This window comes from Vicugna pacos, chromosome 16, assembly GCF_048564905.1.
Source record: "Vicugna pacos chromosome 16, VicPac4, whole genome shotgun sequence".
In the NCBI taxonomy this organism is placed as follows: Eukaryota; Metazoa; Chordata; class Mammalia; order Artiodactyla; family Camelidae; genus Vicugna; species Vicugna pacos.
This window is the reverse complement of record NC_133002.1, coordinates 24,577,061-24,596,271: the sequence shown is the minus strand read 5'-3', so window position 1 is coordinate 24,596,271 and position 19,211 is coordinate 24,577,061. Positions and strand designations below refer to the sequence as shown.

The 19,211-nt window shown below is 40.8% G+C and overlaps 1 long non-coding RNA gene across 1 annotated transcript in view; it reads left to right on the top strand.

Annotated features, from left to right (window-relative positions):
* The window catches only part of LOC140686244 (uncharacterized), a 54,236-nt gene extending 35,251 nt beyond the window's left edge, over positions 1–18,985 (top strand). The window contains exons 2-4 of the long non-coding RNA XR_012059951.1: positions 5,358–5,455; positions 12,042–12,165; positions 18,755–18,985. This is a non-coding gene — a long non-coding RNA (uncharacterized lncRNA). The remainder of the gene's footprint in view (positions 1–5,357; positions 5,456–12,041; positions 12,166–18,754) is intronic.
* The last annotated feature ends 226 nt before the right edge of the window (positions 18,986–19,211 follow it).

Below are 19,211 nucleotides of genomic sequence, written 5' to 3'. Positions count from 1 at the left end.
AGAATAGCCAGATTAGAAAGTAGGGCAGGAAGTCCAGATATGGGCTCTGATATCAATAATAATTTACTATAAGAGATGGAAGGCATTACAAATCAGGGAGATAAATAAAGGTTATTCAGTGAATGGAACACTTGTTAGCTACTTGGGGGGAAAAGAAAAGATTGAAATCATACAGTGAACCATATATTATGATAAATTCCAGAAACATTTAAAAAGTAACACAATTAGAAAAAAAACTAGAAATAAATATGGATGAGTATACAACCTCTAGATGAACAGTAAGTTTCAGAGGAAATTATACAAAGATTTTCATGCATCATAAGCATCCTAATTTTAAACAAAACACCAGAGGATGTTATTTGTTTACAAATCCGACAAGGGGCTAATTCCTTCAATACATAGAGAGTTCAGATCACTTCAAATGTAACATCAAAATATCTCAGGAGCGTAGAAGGCAGAGAAGATGAACACACATTCACAAAGGAAAAAATAGATGTCACACTTCAATGGTAATTCACTCAGTGCACATCAAAATGAAATAGTTTTCCACCTCTCAAGTGACACAGCTCTGTTTATGAGGATGAAATGTCAGTGATCACCAATCCCATGCCTAGGTTACTGGATAATTTTTGTGAAGTATGGTTGATTTACAATGCTGTGTTAATTTCTGGTGTACTCCTCAAGCCTTCTTAGAAAGCAGTCTGACAGTTGATATCAAGAGTCAAAAATATTCATATGTTTTAATCCACTAATTCAGCTTTGAAAAACTTTTAATCAGGAATTATTTCAAAATGACAGGGAAAAGTCATTATGGATGCAAGTCACAGACATATATAAAATCTCAGCCAAAATATTCTTCCAACTATTCACAAAGTAGAATAGTATGCAGCCATGAAAAAGTGTGTCCATGAAAATATTTTATGACATGTCAAAGTGTTATGCTTATGATAGATTTGAGAATAAAATTAATATATAAAATGATTTGTAATATACAAACAATGCACCGTTCTGAAGAAATTATGTCTATAGGTCAAAGCATTATTCTTATTTTTTTTTTATTCATTTTCAGATTTGGAGTCTTTTGATTGTAGGTGACAAAATCAATCTCCAATGTGTTTAAACAACAACCAAAAAATGGGGATGCATGGGATTTATTGGTTCCTGTAAATGAAAACCTCAGGTCTGAGGTCTGGCTTCAGTCAAGGAGAGATACTCTAGCCTAGATGATGTCAAGGGCTGCTTTTGTCCTGTCTTCATTCTGTGTCCAAAGATGTCTCAGCATGTTGCTTCTAGGCACGCAGCATCCCAGATCATCCATCCAAACCAAGACAGGTCTCTTTTGGCAGCTTCCTCTCTTAATAGAGGAAGCTTATGGTTCACATGGGCACTAGTAAGTATCTCCTCACATAATAGTGGCTCTTCCTGGGTTATTTGCCAATTCTCCAATCATGTGCGAGGCCAATACTATGAGGGGTATTATTTGTCTTAAACCAACTGAGATCTACTTCTGGTGCTTCAGAAAGAGTGGGTCAATCGAGGTTAAATCACAGGACTATAAACAAAATAGAGGTTACTTATCCTATAGCAAGTTCTGGGTCCTCTTCTAAGACTGGGGACAGATCCAGGACAGCAATTCTGTCCACTACTGAGTACTTTCAAATTTTCTTTAATGAGCAAATGTTAAATTTATGATCAGAAAATGTGATAAATAAGAAGAAACTTGAGGAAGGAGAATGGAAAGCTTTCCTGTTTCTTAAGAAATAGTGAACCCATTAAGTGCTTGGAAGAAAAATGGAAATGTGTCAAGTTTGTAAAAGTTCTGAAATGAATTAGAATTGATTTTACAGACCATGTAGGAGACAGTGCTATACAGTTAGTGTGTCTTTGGGCTCTTTGAGTATTTCAGTACTTTCACTGAATAGTTGCTTGATTTGGGGCAAATTGCATCATCTCCACGTGGCTCTATTTCCTCATCTGTAAAAGATATAATATTACCTTCCCCACAGGGTGATTGTGAGGATTTTGAAAAATAGATGTGTGCTGAAGCAATAGTAAGCATTTAAGGATTCTTAACTATTATGTTTACTTCATATATAATTAAAAAATTATTATGCAGACTTTTAAAAATACATACTATTTAAATGGCCTTTATGTGCTGTACAAGAGAGGAAGGCTTAATATACCTTCTATAATACATTTTTCTCAGCCTTAACTAATTTTCACATTTAATCACACACACACCAAAAAGTTATTCCTTTCACAAGCATGAAGATTTAACTGTGAAGAAAAGGATGATGAAAGAGAGTAGAGGAGAAAATAAAATGCTTTCTCTACAAACTGATGGCTTAAAAACTAATAAAAACACCTTTTTAAGACTTTGGTCACCATATTCATAGCTAATACTTACGCAGAGTTTTTCACATGCCTGCGGTTAATGTTCCAAATTTTTTCACAATTAGTAAATAATTGATTCATCACAATAGTCCTATGAATTGCTATTGTTATTCCCCCATTATATGGGTGAGGAGATTGAAGCCACAAGAGGTTAAGAAATTTGCACAAGGCCCCACAGCTAGCATCAGAGCTGGGATCCAGATGCAGGAGTGTGGCTCCAGGAGGGGCTTGTAAACACTCCCTCTGCTCTCCCCTGCAGGTGCAAACCAGCCGCCCGCTGCTGTAAATAACATGATGTGGTTCACTTAGTCCTGAAATTCATATTCTTTGTAGCTTTCTCTCTGGGGCAGCCATCAGGAGCAGCCAGGGACACTGAGTACATGCTTCTGGACTATGACCAAGAAGGTAGATGGAAGGAAAACAGTTTAAAAATGGGATCTTTAATGCGCATTCTTCAGTGGCCAGAAAAAAACCTGCCTAGTGAGGAACTGAAACCCTATTAGCCACGTGCAAATTATGCTTCAGACACCCCCGCTGCCCTTGGGTCCACACAGTCAGAACTACAGTGGATCAGGGACATGAATCTTGTGCAAATGCAGGGAGTAGGAATACCTGCCATTTTAAGATCTCAAGGAGTATGAAAAGCATGTGAAGCTTTCATCAGCAGAGACATGCTGTCACTTCTACTGTTTCCCTCAGGGCATGTCCACAGCTTCACTGGTTCTATTCAGAATGAAGATGACAGCTAGCACCTGCTGAACCCTGAATCAGTGATAGGTTCCCCCTTGAAAGGAAGCATATCCCCTTCATGGGTTACAACTAGTTCATAACATAAGTAATTCTACAGATGTAGAAGGGATACTTTCATTTGTTCTGCTATCACAGACTTCCCTCCAAAAGAACATGCCACCAGTTGCCCCATTTTGACCCATTAAAATATACTTAATAGGCTTTCTTCTTTAGTGCAGTTTTAGGTTTACAGAAAAATTCACAGAAAGTGGAGTTCCCATATATTCCCTATGCCCTGCACACAGCTGCTCCTGCTGCCAGCGTGTTACATTAGTGGATGCACTCATTCTTTTTGACATCTTTCATTCCTCCTCCCCTAAAATTTAACATGCCTGATATTCACGTCTCTTATGGCATTTACGTGCGATTTATATCACTTCTCACGTTTATGTGAAGTTTACAACACATGCATGTTTTCTGTTTAAGCTGGGTTGGGGGCAAGTTTTCTGTGTAAAAATACGATCATTAGTGAGTCTCATGCTGCTGGGTTTTTGGGTTGTCAGGTCCTGTTGACCATTGCTTCAGTTATTGGGATCATTGTCTACGGACTTTCAGTGTTCATTGTATTTTCTGCAAAACTTCCCAAGAACCTGAGTGGAACAGACCCAATCCAAAAGTACCTGACTGTGCAGGTGGGCCACGCCCATCACTGCTTCCCTCATCAGTTTTATCATCTTCATGACCCTGAACGCCATATATGAGAACGTGTCAGTCATGATGACTGACTCTGGTAAGCTCCTCCTGCAGCTGAGATAATTTCTACACTAGTTTTAGAACCAGGTCAAAACAGAGACTATCTTTTAGGAACTTGAATTGCAGTACATTACAGTCTTTAGTTAACTTCAACTGCAAACCTATTTTCTCTAGCCTATATGAGAAGTGAATTAGCTCCATTTTTGCATTAGTAAAAGGGACAAAGGACGCTTTAGAATGTCCAAGCTCTGTGTAAATATGTCAGTGTTTAATAATAATTTCAATTACATTAGATAATGTACCCTATTGTTGAAAGTAAATAGTCTCTGTATTGCAAATAAGTGGAAGAGGGTCATGGTTCCAGTGGCAGATTTGCTTGCGCGTTACGGAGAGGACAATTAATCACACTGTTATGTGTCTCCCCCCATGCTGTTCCTGTTAGTGTAGCTCCATTCTCATCAGCTGCGGCTTCTATAATAAATGTTTCTTCTCTCTGGCTTGTATCCCACCCAGCGGCTTAGCGGCCTAAGTTAAGTGTTTCCCACACGTTGCATGTGGCTGGGTGGTTCTCCCAGTGGTCTGCTCAGTGGTCATCTTCTGAAAATACTAAGACCAATTCAAATTCTGAACTAGGAGGATGATCGTTTTATGTTCCCCAAATGTTTCTAGCAAGTTGCCCCGTGTTTTGTTTGTCTTCTTCAATAGTCCTACCTTACTGCCGTTCAGGGAGACAAGAGAATTTTATTTAGCAGGATGTTGAGAAGTAGCTTTCTTTCAAATTACACCTGACAGAGGACAGTTCTTGACCATTGGATACTGTTGTGCTTATAAATTTTAAGGAACGGGTGACTTTTTTTTTTTTTTGCCTTGTGGGATATTGCGTTCTTAGTGGGAGAAACTCTTACAACATTGTGTACAGTTGGAAATAACATAGTGGATAAGTTAAGAAATTCAAAACAGCTGATATAAAACAGTGTGAATTGCGTATATATATATATATATATATATATATATATATATATATATATATATACACATACATATTTAGCGTGTTAACTCATGTGTCCGTGGCTTTGATTAGGGTCTCAAAGCCATTCACAATTTTGCAGACTTACCTTTTCTTTATTCTAGCTGCAGAGCTCCCAAGGACCAGACTGACTATGAGAACAACCCAGCCATGAAGGTGTTCTTGTTCCACTTTGTCAACTACTACTCCTCGTGTTTCTACAACACATTCTTTAAGGGCAGATTTGTGACTTATCTGTGAGATCTGGTGTATTGGCTGTAAAAATACAGAATTGAAGAGGTGTGAATACAGCTTTGTGTTCTGACAGTCTAACCTGTTTCAGGTTTTCTCTTAGTTGCCCAATGAAGAGTGTCTTTACTCTCTGTTCCTTAGATATTTTAGGCATAAAATAATGACTTTATTTCATGTTAGAGCTATCCAAAATTTAAATGAGATTTTCTTTCTAATATTCCAGTGTGACTCAAGTGGCTGTCTCCTTGAACTGATGACACAGCTGACAATAATCATGGGAGGACAGTCCATCTGGAATAACATACAAGAGGTGTTACTTCCGTGAGTACTCAGTCATGTGATCTTGGGGTGAGAACAGCCCACCCACCCACGTCATTTTCCTGCGTGGCCATCTCTAGAACAGGGGAGACTCTCTGCTTATTAAAGCTCTCCAGATAAGATGATCCAGCCAACATTATAAATGTACCTGCTGTTTAATAATTATGTTTAAATACCTTCCTTTTTATGTTTAACATAAATCCTCAAGTGCTATAGTCTCTGCTTATTAGCACAGCACTGGGGACTGACTGATCAGAGCCCTTTTTGGGGCCATGAACTAAGTTTTCCTACAACTTCCTGCAAATTTCTCCTCCTTTTATATATGCATTTAAAAATCCATAACAGGAATTTGTTGAGTGCCTAGTATGTGCTAGTCACTGTATTAAATGTTGTACATATATGTATGTGTGCATGTGTGTGTGTGTACAATTTAATCACCCAAACAATCCTTATTCTTATCTTCCTTTTGCAAATGAAGATCCTGTGGCTTAAAGAGGGTAACTGATTTGCCCAAGCTCTCATTGCCAATAAGAGACCACTGTGGGACTCAGATGTAAGACCCTATCTCTCTGAATCCAGGTTCTTCTAAGAACAGAGACTCTCTTAGGGTCCTAAGGCACAGGGTTACATAATGTTTTAAGAGACACTGTCTAAAATAATAACAACAGAGGTTTTGACTTACTGTTCTCTTCCTAAAAATGAGAAAAGCAGATGTTAGCAAAGGTCACACTGTCCTTTTGATTTTCACATAAGCCCAATCCCACATCAAAGTGGACAGTCCAGTGTTATCTGCAATTTCTGAACATTTCAAGGAGCTTACTGTATTCGCTTTCTGTTGCTGTTGTAACTAGTATCCCCAAACATCATGGTAGTAGGAAGAAAAAAGAAAAAGTCTCCACTAAACAACACAAATTTAACCTTGTAGGGTTCTTGAACGCAGAAGCCTGCTGAAGTCAAAGTGTTGACACGGCTGTTTCTGAAGGCCTCAGGGGAAACTGTATCTTTGACTTTTCTGTCTTCCAGAGGCCACCTGCGTCTCTTGGCCTGTGACCTCTTTTCTCTGTCTCAAGGTCAGCATGGTTGTGTGCCTCTGGCTCTGAACCTGTGGTCAGATCTCCTCTCCTCTCTCCCCTCTTCTGCCTCCTTCTTCCTCCTTTAACGACCCTGGTGATTACACTGAGCCCAAATCTATAATCCAGCTGGTCTCTCTTAGAGTCGACTGGTTAGCAACCTTAACCACATCTGCAACCATAGGCCCCTTTGCCAGGGAATCTGACCTCTTCCTATGTTCTGTGGATGAGGACATAGACATATTGGCGGGGAACATTTTTCTGCCTACCACACTAACCTTTTTAAGATAATTTCTGGCTTTGAGTATCTGTTTTCATGAAACTGTTGATCTCTCTTCTGTCTTGCCTTCCACACCAGCATTATGCTCCTGGCCAACCTAACTGCAGAGCTCGTCCCTCTCTGTGGTGTCCCCCAAAACCACTTACACAAGCAGGTGTTATTGTTGTTTGTAGCATGGGGGAGAAACTCAAACAACTTGAATTTTGAAATAAAAAACCTCCATCATTTTAAAATCTTCCATGCCACTATAAAATTTTATTTTTTTAACTTTGTTTTTTAATTTTTAAACTATTTTAAACTTTGTAACTTTTTTTAAACTGTACTTTTTTTCTTATCATCCTTCATTGTAGGCTCCAGAAACCTGGTATTCTGCCCACCGCATCCAAGTTTCCTTTCATTGTTTCTCCTCCCTTTCTTAACCTTCCTTCTCTCTCCCTTATTACCAAGTTTCTGTCCATTCTCTTTATAGGGCAGTTAAATTATTTTTTCTTTCTTTCTTTCTGTTTTTGCAGAGTGAACACATTTTCGTGTCAGTGTGTCCTTCCACATTTCTTCACAAGGGCTTCATCTTTCAGCTTCAGTGTGGATTCCTGGGGTCTGTCTCGAAACAAAGGCATTTCCCTTGTCCCCCAGCTCACCACGCCCCTCAAAAAAATGATTCTGATCTCCGCTGTGAAATGAAACTTTTTTTTCCCTACTGTGCAGTAGACAACCCTTAACCTGAGCTCACAGTCAGATATTTCCAGAGGAGTAAAAGTAGGTCATGTGCAAATAATACTACTTTTCTCTGTGAAAAGTAATAGATCAGATAGAGGAAACACTTAACTCAGATTACTCAAAATAATTTCCTGAAGGAAATAAGTAAATTATTTAATACTAAATTTTGTTGAATCTGGTAATCCGTGAGCTATTTTTACCAATCAAGAAGGATATATTTCCAAAACTGTTACTTAGCAATTTATGTGAAATGAAACTTGCTCACATGAACTAGTTTAAAATAAAGGATGCATTATAGTATCTGTGGTCTGTTTATACCTTCGCTTAAGTAAGCACATTGTTCTAGGTTCCAGTGAGCTGAACTTTGCCTCCATGTATTTCTACTATGGGCTAAAATATTTAGGGAATTTATTTTGAATTATGTTTCCCTTTTTTGAAAACCAGGAATTCTGAATTGAAGCCAAGTTCGAGGGTGGCTTGTTTTTTCCTCACTGCCTCTTCTCTTTGTATAAGTGCAGTTTCCTTCTTAATTTTTCATATAAAATCCTAACAAACCAAAGATCTATCAATTACTCTTGCTGCACCAAAACTATACCCATCCTCAAAAATACATAGGAAAGGAAAAGAAAACTTACCAAAATTAGCGACTATTTTCATGCTTTTTAAATATGTCTAAAGGAACATAATGAAATGAATTTCACCATATCTCACCTGCCTCCGCCCCCCCTATCCCATGTAGGGTTCTTGAGTAGGATTCTGGGAGCAAATTAAGGACAGTGATGCCGTGATCCAGGCTCCCTCTGGGGTCTCCCCAGCACTTGGATCGGCACCTGGTATAAAGTAGGTCTCAGTCCGAGCCAGCTGAGTGAGTGAATGACTCACAGGCATCGAATGCGTAACATCAGTGAATTAACAGCATACTTTGTAGGACTCAGACAATAAGCTGAGTGCCCTGTGGCCTTCCCAGCCTCACATACTATTTTGATGTTGGGGTCATTTCTGGGAATGTTATTCTGTACTGGACAAAAGGCTAGTACAATTCCAGGGTTAAGCAACTTTCCTAGGGAAATTTTATGATAAAATATAAAGAAAAATAGTTAAATGCCCAAAATGACATAGCATAGTCCTTTGGTGTTTAGATAATGTATTGCTGTAATTTTCTTACTTTATATGTTTCTACATTTTCCACTGTGTGTATGCACTACTATATAATAAGAAAAAGCAAATGTTTAAAAGAGAAAATTTCTCTTCTCCAGATATGATTTGGTTAGAGGATGAGTCAGATACATATAATAAGAGAATCTTAAATACATGCGTCCATAATTCACTCTTTAAATTCAGGAACAGGAAACTCAGGAATGAAATAGTTTAAGAGAATCAAAGATACTTGTATTCAAGATTAGCAAGTAGGAGTGTCCTCAACAGAAATGGTGATAATCTATAATGCAGGGATTAAATGTGATAATGAAGGTACAAAGACAACATGAAGTAGAAAATGCCACATGGCAAGCACAGAGTAAAGGGCAATATACTATGATTATGCCAATATGTGTGGTCAATTCCCAAGCAAATGATTGTGTAACCCCTGCTAGAGGGAGAAAGCTTCCAGCCTTGGCAGGAGAGGGGGGAGGATCCAGTGTCTGTATTTTTTAAAATGTGTACAGTTGCTTCTCATGTGCAAATTGATATCCCTGCACAAGAACCTTAAACCAACAGAAAGCCCAAAAGACCGTGGACAATGATGGGTAGAAGACAGCCCAAGCTTTTCTGCCACAGATGAGTGATTCCACTCAGGAACAATGAGCAAGAGGCTCAGAGTCTTAGCTAAGGACAAGCAAGTCGGGACTTCTAATATGACCTAATGCCATCGACCGGGGAGGGCAGTTCAGCACAAGAAGGGAGCGCCAGGTGAGTTAACATGGAAGTTTCATTCTGGATCCAAACCGTGATGGATTTGGGTCCCAGAGGGTAAAAGCCCTTCTTCCCTGGGGCATGGACCGGATTCCACAAGTGGCTGAGACAGGAAGTATGAGGCAGAGAAAAATTCCCCCAGGAGAATCCCGAGTCTGGGTGCCAGGGAGGGTAATGGACGAGTGCGGTCCCAGCGCCACCCGCACTGCAGGGCTCCGAGGGGCTGTGGAGCTGTGCGCCCCCGGCCGGACCACAGACCTGCCTGCAGCGCTCTGGGCTGCAGCCTGGGGAGTGGCTTCAGCAGCAGGCTGGCCCCGTCATTTTCGTAGGCGCTACAGTGACCCCCACCCCTGTGGCCACGGTGATCCCAAGCCAAGGGTCTAAGTGACTTCAACCTTATTTACAGGTGACCACAGCCGGTTAGCCTGTGCTGCTCAAAAGGAAGACCCCACATGGGGTTTTGCTGTGTCAGGGGGGTTGCTAATACCTGGCCTGCTTTGAATTTTTTCATCCTCATAGCAGCCTGGGCAGTGGAAGTTTCATCTCTCAATTTTATTTCAACTTTTTTTGTTGAAACTATAGTTGGTTTACAATATTGTGTTAATTCTTGTTTAATTCTTGGACTATATATATATATATATTCCTTGTCATATACTTTTCCAATAAAGGCTATTAAAAGTTATTGAGTGTAGATCCCTGTGCTATACAGAAGGATCTTGTTGTTTGAAACAAAAATTACTAAACAAAGTAACAAAGTAAGCAGACTAAACCTAGCCATGTATATGACACAGTTGAGTTTATCTCAGGATTTAAATGTGGTTTTGATCTCCAGGATCTCTTTATCAAATTATCATATGTAAAGTGCCTGTGGAACACTTCTCAGAAAAATGTTTTAAAACCATAAGATTTAGAGAATAAAGAAGGAAGATAATTATACTGAAAAGCAGATATCAAAATATAGAAATGGGCATTTGTGATACAGTAATATCTGAAATATTGGAAGAACGTGTTGAATAAGAGGATCCAGTGGTGAGTCTACTAACCGCAACATTCTGCCATAGCAGTGAGTGTAAATCATCTTCTGAGATCTGCAACAATTGCATTTTGAATGTAAATAAAGTTAAATAACAAATAAGCCATGAAGTGTGGATTCAGATTCAGCGGTATCTCGAGTCCATATCCCCAGCATTTCCCAGGGCTCCCTGCTCTTCCCCTAATGTCATTGAAAGAAGTGGGGAAAGATTGTGAAGCGAAGGGCATGTTCCATTGCAAAGAAATCTCGTAGCAGACCTGGGAGCATGGCCAATGAAAGGTTAATGCTGAAATTAGAGGCCATGGGAAACCAAGCAGAGGCAGCTCTTTACAAGTCACATCATATGCTCTGTGTGTGTCTACGTGTGTATGCATACAGACGTGTGGGCATGTATGATGTATACACCTGCCTTTCGTGTGAAGCCGCCTCACTGTCCAAATTTGAAATCCATCCAAACGTGCAGTGCTGTCAGCCGAAGCTCAGCCAGATGCTAAGTTGTCTGTTGTTGCTCTGTCTCTTCTGCTGAACTCCACGAGTAAACCACGTGCCACCTGTTGCTTTCAGAGACAACAGCTCTGTAGGCTACAGGTCCATGCCTTGTTTCACTGCCAACTCTGATTTCCTTTCAGGACAAATTGCCATTTGAAAAAGGGGGAAGCATTCAGTTGGCCCACAAGCCTCTGAGTGAGGAAAAAACATAACGTTAGAGACAGCTCTGTGGGACAGCATCCAGAAGGGGGCAGAGCATTGGGCTGCGAGTCGAGGCTGTGTTTCTTTCAAGCTCTGCACTGAATTTGAGGTGGCATGTCACTTCTTTGGCCCTTGATTTGTTCAGCTTATATTAGGGTCTTGGACCTGTTCTATCCAAATTAGAGTATCACTTTTTTGCTCGGTGACCCTCCAGGGCTCCGCAATTCCTTCAAAGGGAAAAATGCCCACATCCTCACGGCAGCCTCTAAGGCTCCACCCCCAAAACCACCACTTATTTCCTATTCACTGTGGCCCACACCAGTCTCCATGCTGTCTGTCCAGCGTGAGGGACCTCCAGGCCTGTGATCACTGTTTCCTCTGCCCATTCTCTGCAAACCCCTTTGCTCCCGTCTTTGCCTTATTCAAAGGTCACTGCCCCATCCCCACTCCTCCCTAGCACACATTCTTCACTCTCCTTTATTTTCCTCCACAGCACTTATCACCAGCTCACAGAACCTGTATTTCTTTCTTTTACTTATTTTCTCTGACGATTTTCAGACTGGAAAGGCCATGGTGGATAATAGCAGAAAAGTGGGGGTAAAAAAGACAAATGAGGGAAGGCATCTTCTAAAAGCTAAAATGCCCACCTGAAAAGGAGGTAGGAGATAAAGTAGTAGTAGTCGTTACAATTTTGGTAAACCCAAGGCACGTAGTCAGGACTAGTTTTCACAATATTTGAGGGTAGGGAGGCAGCAATAAAAAGAAATTTATCCTGAAAACAAGAAATTAAATTCTTGGGAAGATGATGTGTTCAGCTTGAGATATCAGTAATACTTTTATGACCTTGGTCTGATAATATCCTGCCTTATAATTTGATCTGTTTGACAGCTGGATCATGAATCTAATGATGCCACAATTTCGGGAGCAGAACAGACCAACCCACGATGGGAACGGGAAAACCATCTGTATCCCATGAGCAAACTGGGGTTATTTTATGAATACCCTGAAATGAGTAAGTCATCAGTGGAGAATTCTGTGCTGTCGGTTATACTAGAGTATGCTTTGGGTCTCAGAAGCATCGGTTACCAAGCCAAACAATGTCCTAGCATACCGAAACGGAGCCCGCTTTTTTCCATTAGATGCAATTATGCAGTCAGGCTTTCAAATAGGGTGCCTGTGTATATCTTTGTCAATATTTATGTTGTACAAAGCTGAAGATTTACTGCCAAGGAATGAAATGGAATACTTATTCAGATATGTCTCCACCATTGATTCTCAGATCCTTCTGGTCATGTCGTCTAAGGATGAACTCAGAACCGTTACTAGATGTGACTCAGCTCAGGCTGTAGCCCGTGTGGCACAGCTGTTGGCTGATATCCTTCTAAACAGAGTCATGTGAGCCAGTCAGCCTGTACAGAAAGCCCGCAAGCGCATCCTGCCTCATTGCAGCAAGGTGCACCGGGTCACCCCTTCCACATCTCACACCTGCCTTTGATATTGTTCCTATTTCTTCTGGCTGATGGTTTCTGCCTGGTTCCTTGAGTGACCTCATGACACATCACTGGCTTGAATTCAGGATGAATTTGCTGATCTGGAGTATCGGTAGAACACAGATCCCCTCCTTCTCCAATGTCTTTGTCCATTTCCGTACATTTGCTTGGGCTCTGTTCCTCTTGGTTGAACTTGGTTTTGAGCTCTCAGTTGCCTTTAAATTGTTGCATCTCAAAATAGATTTCCATAGGAAACGTTATCTTTTCTATTATGCATGGTGCACTTTTATCTACTAGAAGGCTGTTGATGTGCACGTTTTGTATCTGAAACCTTTCAGCTCACCACTGCCTTGAAGTAGTTTTTTTTTTTTTAAACTTAGGAGACAGGAAAGGATTTTTGTCAATAGGCTTTGCATTTATGCATGCAGGTTCTTGTCTGCAAAGGCACCCTTTGTGCTTCCTGTTTATAAGTCTACAGATGGAGTTTTCTTTTTCCTAAATTACATTCTATATATAAAATAATTGCTTTTAAAAATATACATTATACATAGAAATGCATCTGGTTCCCTCGGTGAATGAAAGGTCATATTGTGGCATCTTCAGTCAGCTATGCTTTGTGGCCTGGTGTCTGATTTGAGTTTCATCTTTGATTTTGCTGTGTTTAGTGACCAGGTTCCATGAAGGGTGCAGCTGCTGTCCCTGGTGTAGAAATTATGTTCGTTTATTCTTCTTATTTTCAAAAGGACTTTAAGCCAATGACCTGTTATTCCAAAATGAGTCATAATGGTAAATATGTCTTATTGGGGGTATTATCAGCATTAATAATAACAACAACATTCTGGGGGCAGCATATCATTAGGTATTTTAACACACACAAAAAAAGCCTTGGAAAAAAGTTATTGTTCTAATTAAGTCAAATAAATGTCATGAAAGGAAAAATTGTACGCTTTTGGGAGAAATTGATAGGGCTTTTAGAACTTTATAGTCTCATTAAAATACCAATTAAATAATTCAGCCTAACTCTACCCTACATAACAGGATGGAGTAACAGCTATTCTAGAGAGATTTTTCAGATTTATTCGTTTTCCTATTATCTAAATAATCCCTGACGAATTAGAAAATTCAATCCATTTCTGAGAGTAGGAAGTCTGTTATTCTGTATTCAATGCTGGAGTGAAACTTATTTTGTGTTCTTTTCATTCATGGGAGATAGAATTTCCAAGTGCTTTTTGAATTATTTTTGTTCCTCTAAAATAAATTGCCTTTGGTGGTGATCTCCTGACCTCAGTTTCCTCCTCCCAGTTTTCCCCATGATCATTAATGACACCCCACCTGCCTTTTAGTTATGCCTCTTAGCTGCTGAAGGGGAACAGCTACTGATAGATGACCCTGGAGCCCTCCACCCGTGCTTCGTTAGGCCTTGCACGCAGCCACCAACCCTAGTCTCCTTTGCCTGAATTACCTTTCTCTGCTTTTCTGCCTGGAAGGACTCTTGCCAAGCCTTGACAGGGACCCCTCCACTTTTTAGAGATTATCTGCTCTCCTGTCTAGGCATGAATTGTACTTGATTCTTGTCTTGATGGTGCATGATCGTGTCCATGTCCATTGTGCTCCCCGACTGTAGTGATCCTGTCGGAGGCAGTAGTCAGACTTTTCATCTTCCCGTCCATGTCTGGAGCACCACAGCCTGGACCCTGGTTCTCCTACGTGTTTAAGTGACTTGAGCTTGGAGTTTCAACACACTCACATACAACTATTAGATGAGGTGGCGGTAACATTGCCCCCAATGCCCCCACAAGGTTCTATATGGCAAATGGTTTTTTCTGAGTGAAATTTATCTTCTATTTGTTTTCATGAATTCCCCACTGTCCTTTGAAGATTATTAGAGTAACCCTGAGTTGTTAACCACAATATCTCTCCCCCCACCAGTGAATGATCCTGCTGCCTGAGAACTCAGACATGGGACATAAGAGAAATAATCTATCAGTCTTAAAATCTGGAAGCCATAAGATACCGTTTTGTACTTAGAGCACCCACAGCACAAACACCAGTCTCTCAAGAATTTGACGCTGCCTTCCCAGAGGGCGGGTGCCATAAGTGGAATGCTGTGAGGGATGAAGTGAGAGCTCTGCATCTCTGGTACTGCCTTTTCCACCCTTGCTGTGTTAACTTGATCTTCCCTTCATATATTATGTTCTCCATTTAATTTACTGCATTTAATATCAGTTGTTCTTCAACATCTCCTTGCACCCGCCCCCTCCTTTCCCTATCTCTCCAGTGCTCTCCCACCCACTCCTCTCCTGCGCTCTCCAGGAACAGGCCTGTCTCCCCCACGCCCTCACCTCTGTTCTGACTGCCCACCACCTGCACTGACATTTCCTTAACTCCGCAGAATAAACTTTCCAAAATGGCAGCTGAGTAACTGGGGGCGATTTTAGACCTCTCATCTCTTTACTGATTCATTCATTTATCCAACCAACAAACATTGAGTACTGCTATGCCAAACACTGCATCAACTGCTGGGGAGACCAAGACAGGTAAGACTTGGTGTCTGCACTTCCCAGGCCAGGCGAGGCATGGCAAGTAGTTAATGGATTGCTAAGCAGGTGAACACAAATTGGACTTCCTAGAGCTGGAAATATTTGAACTGAATCTTGAAAGGTGAAAGGAAGTTAGCTCTCAATTTTGTGGTAGAGGGAGTGGACACTTCATGCAGAGAGGTAGAGACATATATGTGTACACAGCATGAAGTGGCTTGGCCAGACTGAAGAACAACAAGTAGAGCTAGAACAAAGGATCCATAGGTGGGAATATCAGGTGCACAAGGCCTCTGTCACGATGGGCCTTGTGTGCTTAGACTTCAATATATCCTTAAGGAAGCAGGGATATATTGGAATATTTGTAAGAGAATTGCATAATGTTTATGTTGCAGAATATCTGGTTATTCTGGCAGCAGAATGGAAGATACTATTTTTGGGGGGAGGCCCATATTTTGGGGGAAAGGATATTTCGGGGACCAACCCAGGTAACCCAGACAACAATTGGCACATGCCTGCAGAGAGGCCGTGGGCAGAAGGAGAGAGACATGGGCGGCATAAGTGGTGACTGCTGCAGTGGGGACTGCAGGACCGGGGCGGCGGGCCGCAGAGCTGCTGAGTTGACTTTCAGTGACCCATCCAGAGAGCAGATCTGCAGGGGGAGTGTAAGGGGAGGAGCTGGTTTCGAGGAGATGGTTCTGTGTGTGACATTTGGAGTGTGAAGTGTCTATGGGACATCTAAGGGGTGATGTCCATTGTTAAGCTGGTTTCACCAGTCAGGAGCTCAGAGGAGCTGTGGGTGAGGCTGTGGGGGCGATTCAGTCCTGCCAGGTGGAGGACTGAAGACGAGGCCTTGGGGAAAAGGGCCATGTACATGGCAAATGGGAGAAGAGAGGACCACCAAGAGAAAGAAGAATAGCAGTGCAGTTGAGAGAAAACGAGTTGAGGCAACACAGAGAAGGCTGTAACCTGGCTTAAGAGGGATTTGAACACTGAATAAAAGGAGCGTAGTGAGAAAGGGGGTTGTGTGGGGCATAAAAGCAAGGGCTAAAGCCCACCTCTAATTGTCTAAACTGAGGAAAAGGCGGAGGAGGACTACACTTAGGTAGCTTTTAAAAAACAGATCTGTGTGTATCTGTGTGTGTGCATATGTGCACACACACTTTTCTGCCTGGGCTTTTAATATTTATTTAATTAAAACAAAAATTAAGGGGGGAAAACATTCCACTGAGAGGAAAATATTTGTCCACGGCAAAAGCTACCTGGTAATCAAATAAACAGGAGCTGAAAATGCCCACTGGTTTGAAACACGCAGCCACAGGCAGTGCAACTCCTTTCTCAGTGCCGCGGTGAAGGCCGTGGGGGATGCAGGGCTCTGAGCCCTGGAGGAGTCATCAGCGCAGGCACTTCTCCAAGATACTGGACTTTAAAGGGAAGAAGAAAGTATAGAAAGTATCAGAGAGCAATACAGGGCAGTGAGAGAGGGTTGGGCAAGGGTCAGTTTTGTTTTACAGGGGGCGTTTCTGGCCTTGCTGTGTTGCTAGGCCTTTGCTCTTGTTGGTATTTGTTCCAAAAGCTTTTTAGAAAGTTCTTCTCGCTTGACTATCTGAACAGATTAAATCATGTTGGGTTATTTCTAGTGTTTTATTTTTAATTAAAAAATTTTCTGGAATTTATTTTAATGTCAAAAGTGCGGACAATGTACCAGGCCTTCTAATGATTTAGTTAATTACACCAGTACCTGAATCCACTGATTTTAAGTGTCAGTTTTATAATATTACTAAAATCTCTTAAATATCCACATCTATTCTTGAAATGTATTCTATTTCATTCATACTCTCAGTGCACTATTTCTATACTGTTTCCATGACCATAGATTAATATCTCCTACAGTTGGTCCTATTTTATCCTTTTCCAGAGTGTGCCTAATATTACAAATTCAAACATCTCTCCTCATTATTTTATTTGTATATTTGTGTATATTTCTGGAAGTAATTTAGGATCACCTTTCAGAAATTTTTCTTAAATCCATTCGGGTTTATTAAGTAAATTTGCATTCAGATACTAAATTTATTTTGGAGAAAAAATGTTCTATGTCCCCCAAATTTGAGTCTGCCAACTGAAGAGGATGGTGCATTCTATTGTTCATTCAATCATCATTTTTTTTCTTTTTTAAGTCATTTATCAGAATCATTTTAACATTTTTCATTAATTTATTTCTGAATAGTCTGTGCCTTGGTTGTCATTATAAATGATATCTTTTCTGGGTTTGAACAGGGATGATTGCTAATGAAGTCTTAATTTCTAGTTTCTCTTGAATTAGAAAGGGATCTGACAGTGTGGGGCCCTCTTTCCAATATGGTGACTGTGAGCAGTGCATTTCATTAAGATGTCCACTTGCCAATTTGCCAGTGGCTGCACCTACTCCACATTTTTCTGATACTTACCCGCCCCCTGTAGGCAGACTTGTTCATGTAGGGTTAGGTGGGTTATGGAAACAGATACTGACATCACTGCTGCCACGCTGCTGACCCTGTGGCATCACTAACTCTGGTTCTTTCTCTGTGACTTCCCTGAATATGACATCTCCTTTTAGGCTGGGGACATGAGGCTTCTTTCCAGCACTGTCGGTTTTTCGGCAACACACCCCTGCCTCTCAGGTCAGAAGCAAATGTCAGCTCCTCCTACTCATCCACCCAATCCACGGTCTTGCCGTTCCTGGCCAGAGTGGTCCCTATCCCTTGACTGAGCAGTAACACTAAAGGGACTACAAACTTGCCTTTCATTCACTGTCTTAGTTACATACCTGTGGTAGTTTACTTAAAAGTCTGCCAGTTAGGGTCTAAAAGTCTTTTAGATCTCTGGCCTTATCATTTCTAACTGCTCCCCCACCCCATGGAACAGCTTACCGCAGATCTCTGCTGCCCCATCTGTAGCAATGCCCTGTAAATTACAGACAGAGAGAAAAGAACTTCTAAGCCACCACCATAACTTTGACTTCCTGTGACCACACAGACCATAGAAATATCAAGATAAAAATTCCTGAAGAAGGATATTTTGCTTAGGAAGACACTTTAATTGCATACCTTTCTGTGACTTGTAATAACTTCATAGACTCTCTGAATGTGCTGCACTCACCTTCCCAGACTCAAGGGAGCTTGCTCACTTGCCTATTTTCAGTGCATTTCCTCCAACATTCTCTATGCAGAGCTTTCCCAAAAGTACATTCCTTATTCCTTTTTAAATTCTTATATACAACCACAATATTCTTTTTCTTAATCCTCAATGACAAATCATCTTCCAAGATTGTATTATTTCAACACTGAGAGTGAATAATATGCTTCAAGATTCCCAAGTTTGTTACCAGAAAATAACTATGATTGGTTGAAAATTTTTAAGTATGTTATTCCTACTAAGGGTATATACGTGAAAGAAACAGGTTGTAATGTGTCTTCTTCCGAGAGATTTTATATTTGCCTTTTGTTTGGATTCTTTCACTGTTGAACATTATTATTACCATGAATGTCTTTTCTCTTTGGGATTTAGTTCACCATTTGCCCCTCTCTCTTTACAGGAGTAAAGGAATTGATGCTGTCCTTCCATCCATCCACCACTCCATGTTGTGTGTCCATTCCTTCAACAGGTATTCAGTTTGGGTTCACCACCTTATCTGTGGCCTCTTTCCAGTGGCCAATCTGTTGGCTCTGGAGAACAATATATTGCAAATCAGAGTGGGTATGTGGAAACTTGACTACCCTGTATAGACGCATGGTACCAGAAAAAGCCCAGGACATCGCAGCATGGCAGCCCACCATGCAAGGAACAGCAATTCTGGCTGTGGTGGACCAATGTGAGTAAAAAGTCTTCATGGGCTGAAGACTTTGAAAAGTCCAAACATGCATTGGCATTACTTCCTAAGGAATCCAGTGTTGGGCATTGTTTAATATGAGAGGCAGATGCTAACACTGACATCGCTATAAACAACATATTTGTTGTAACTGTAATTGTTATTATTTTAATATATTTTCTTT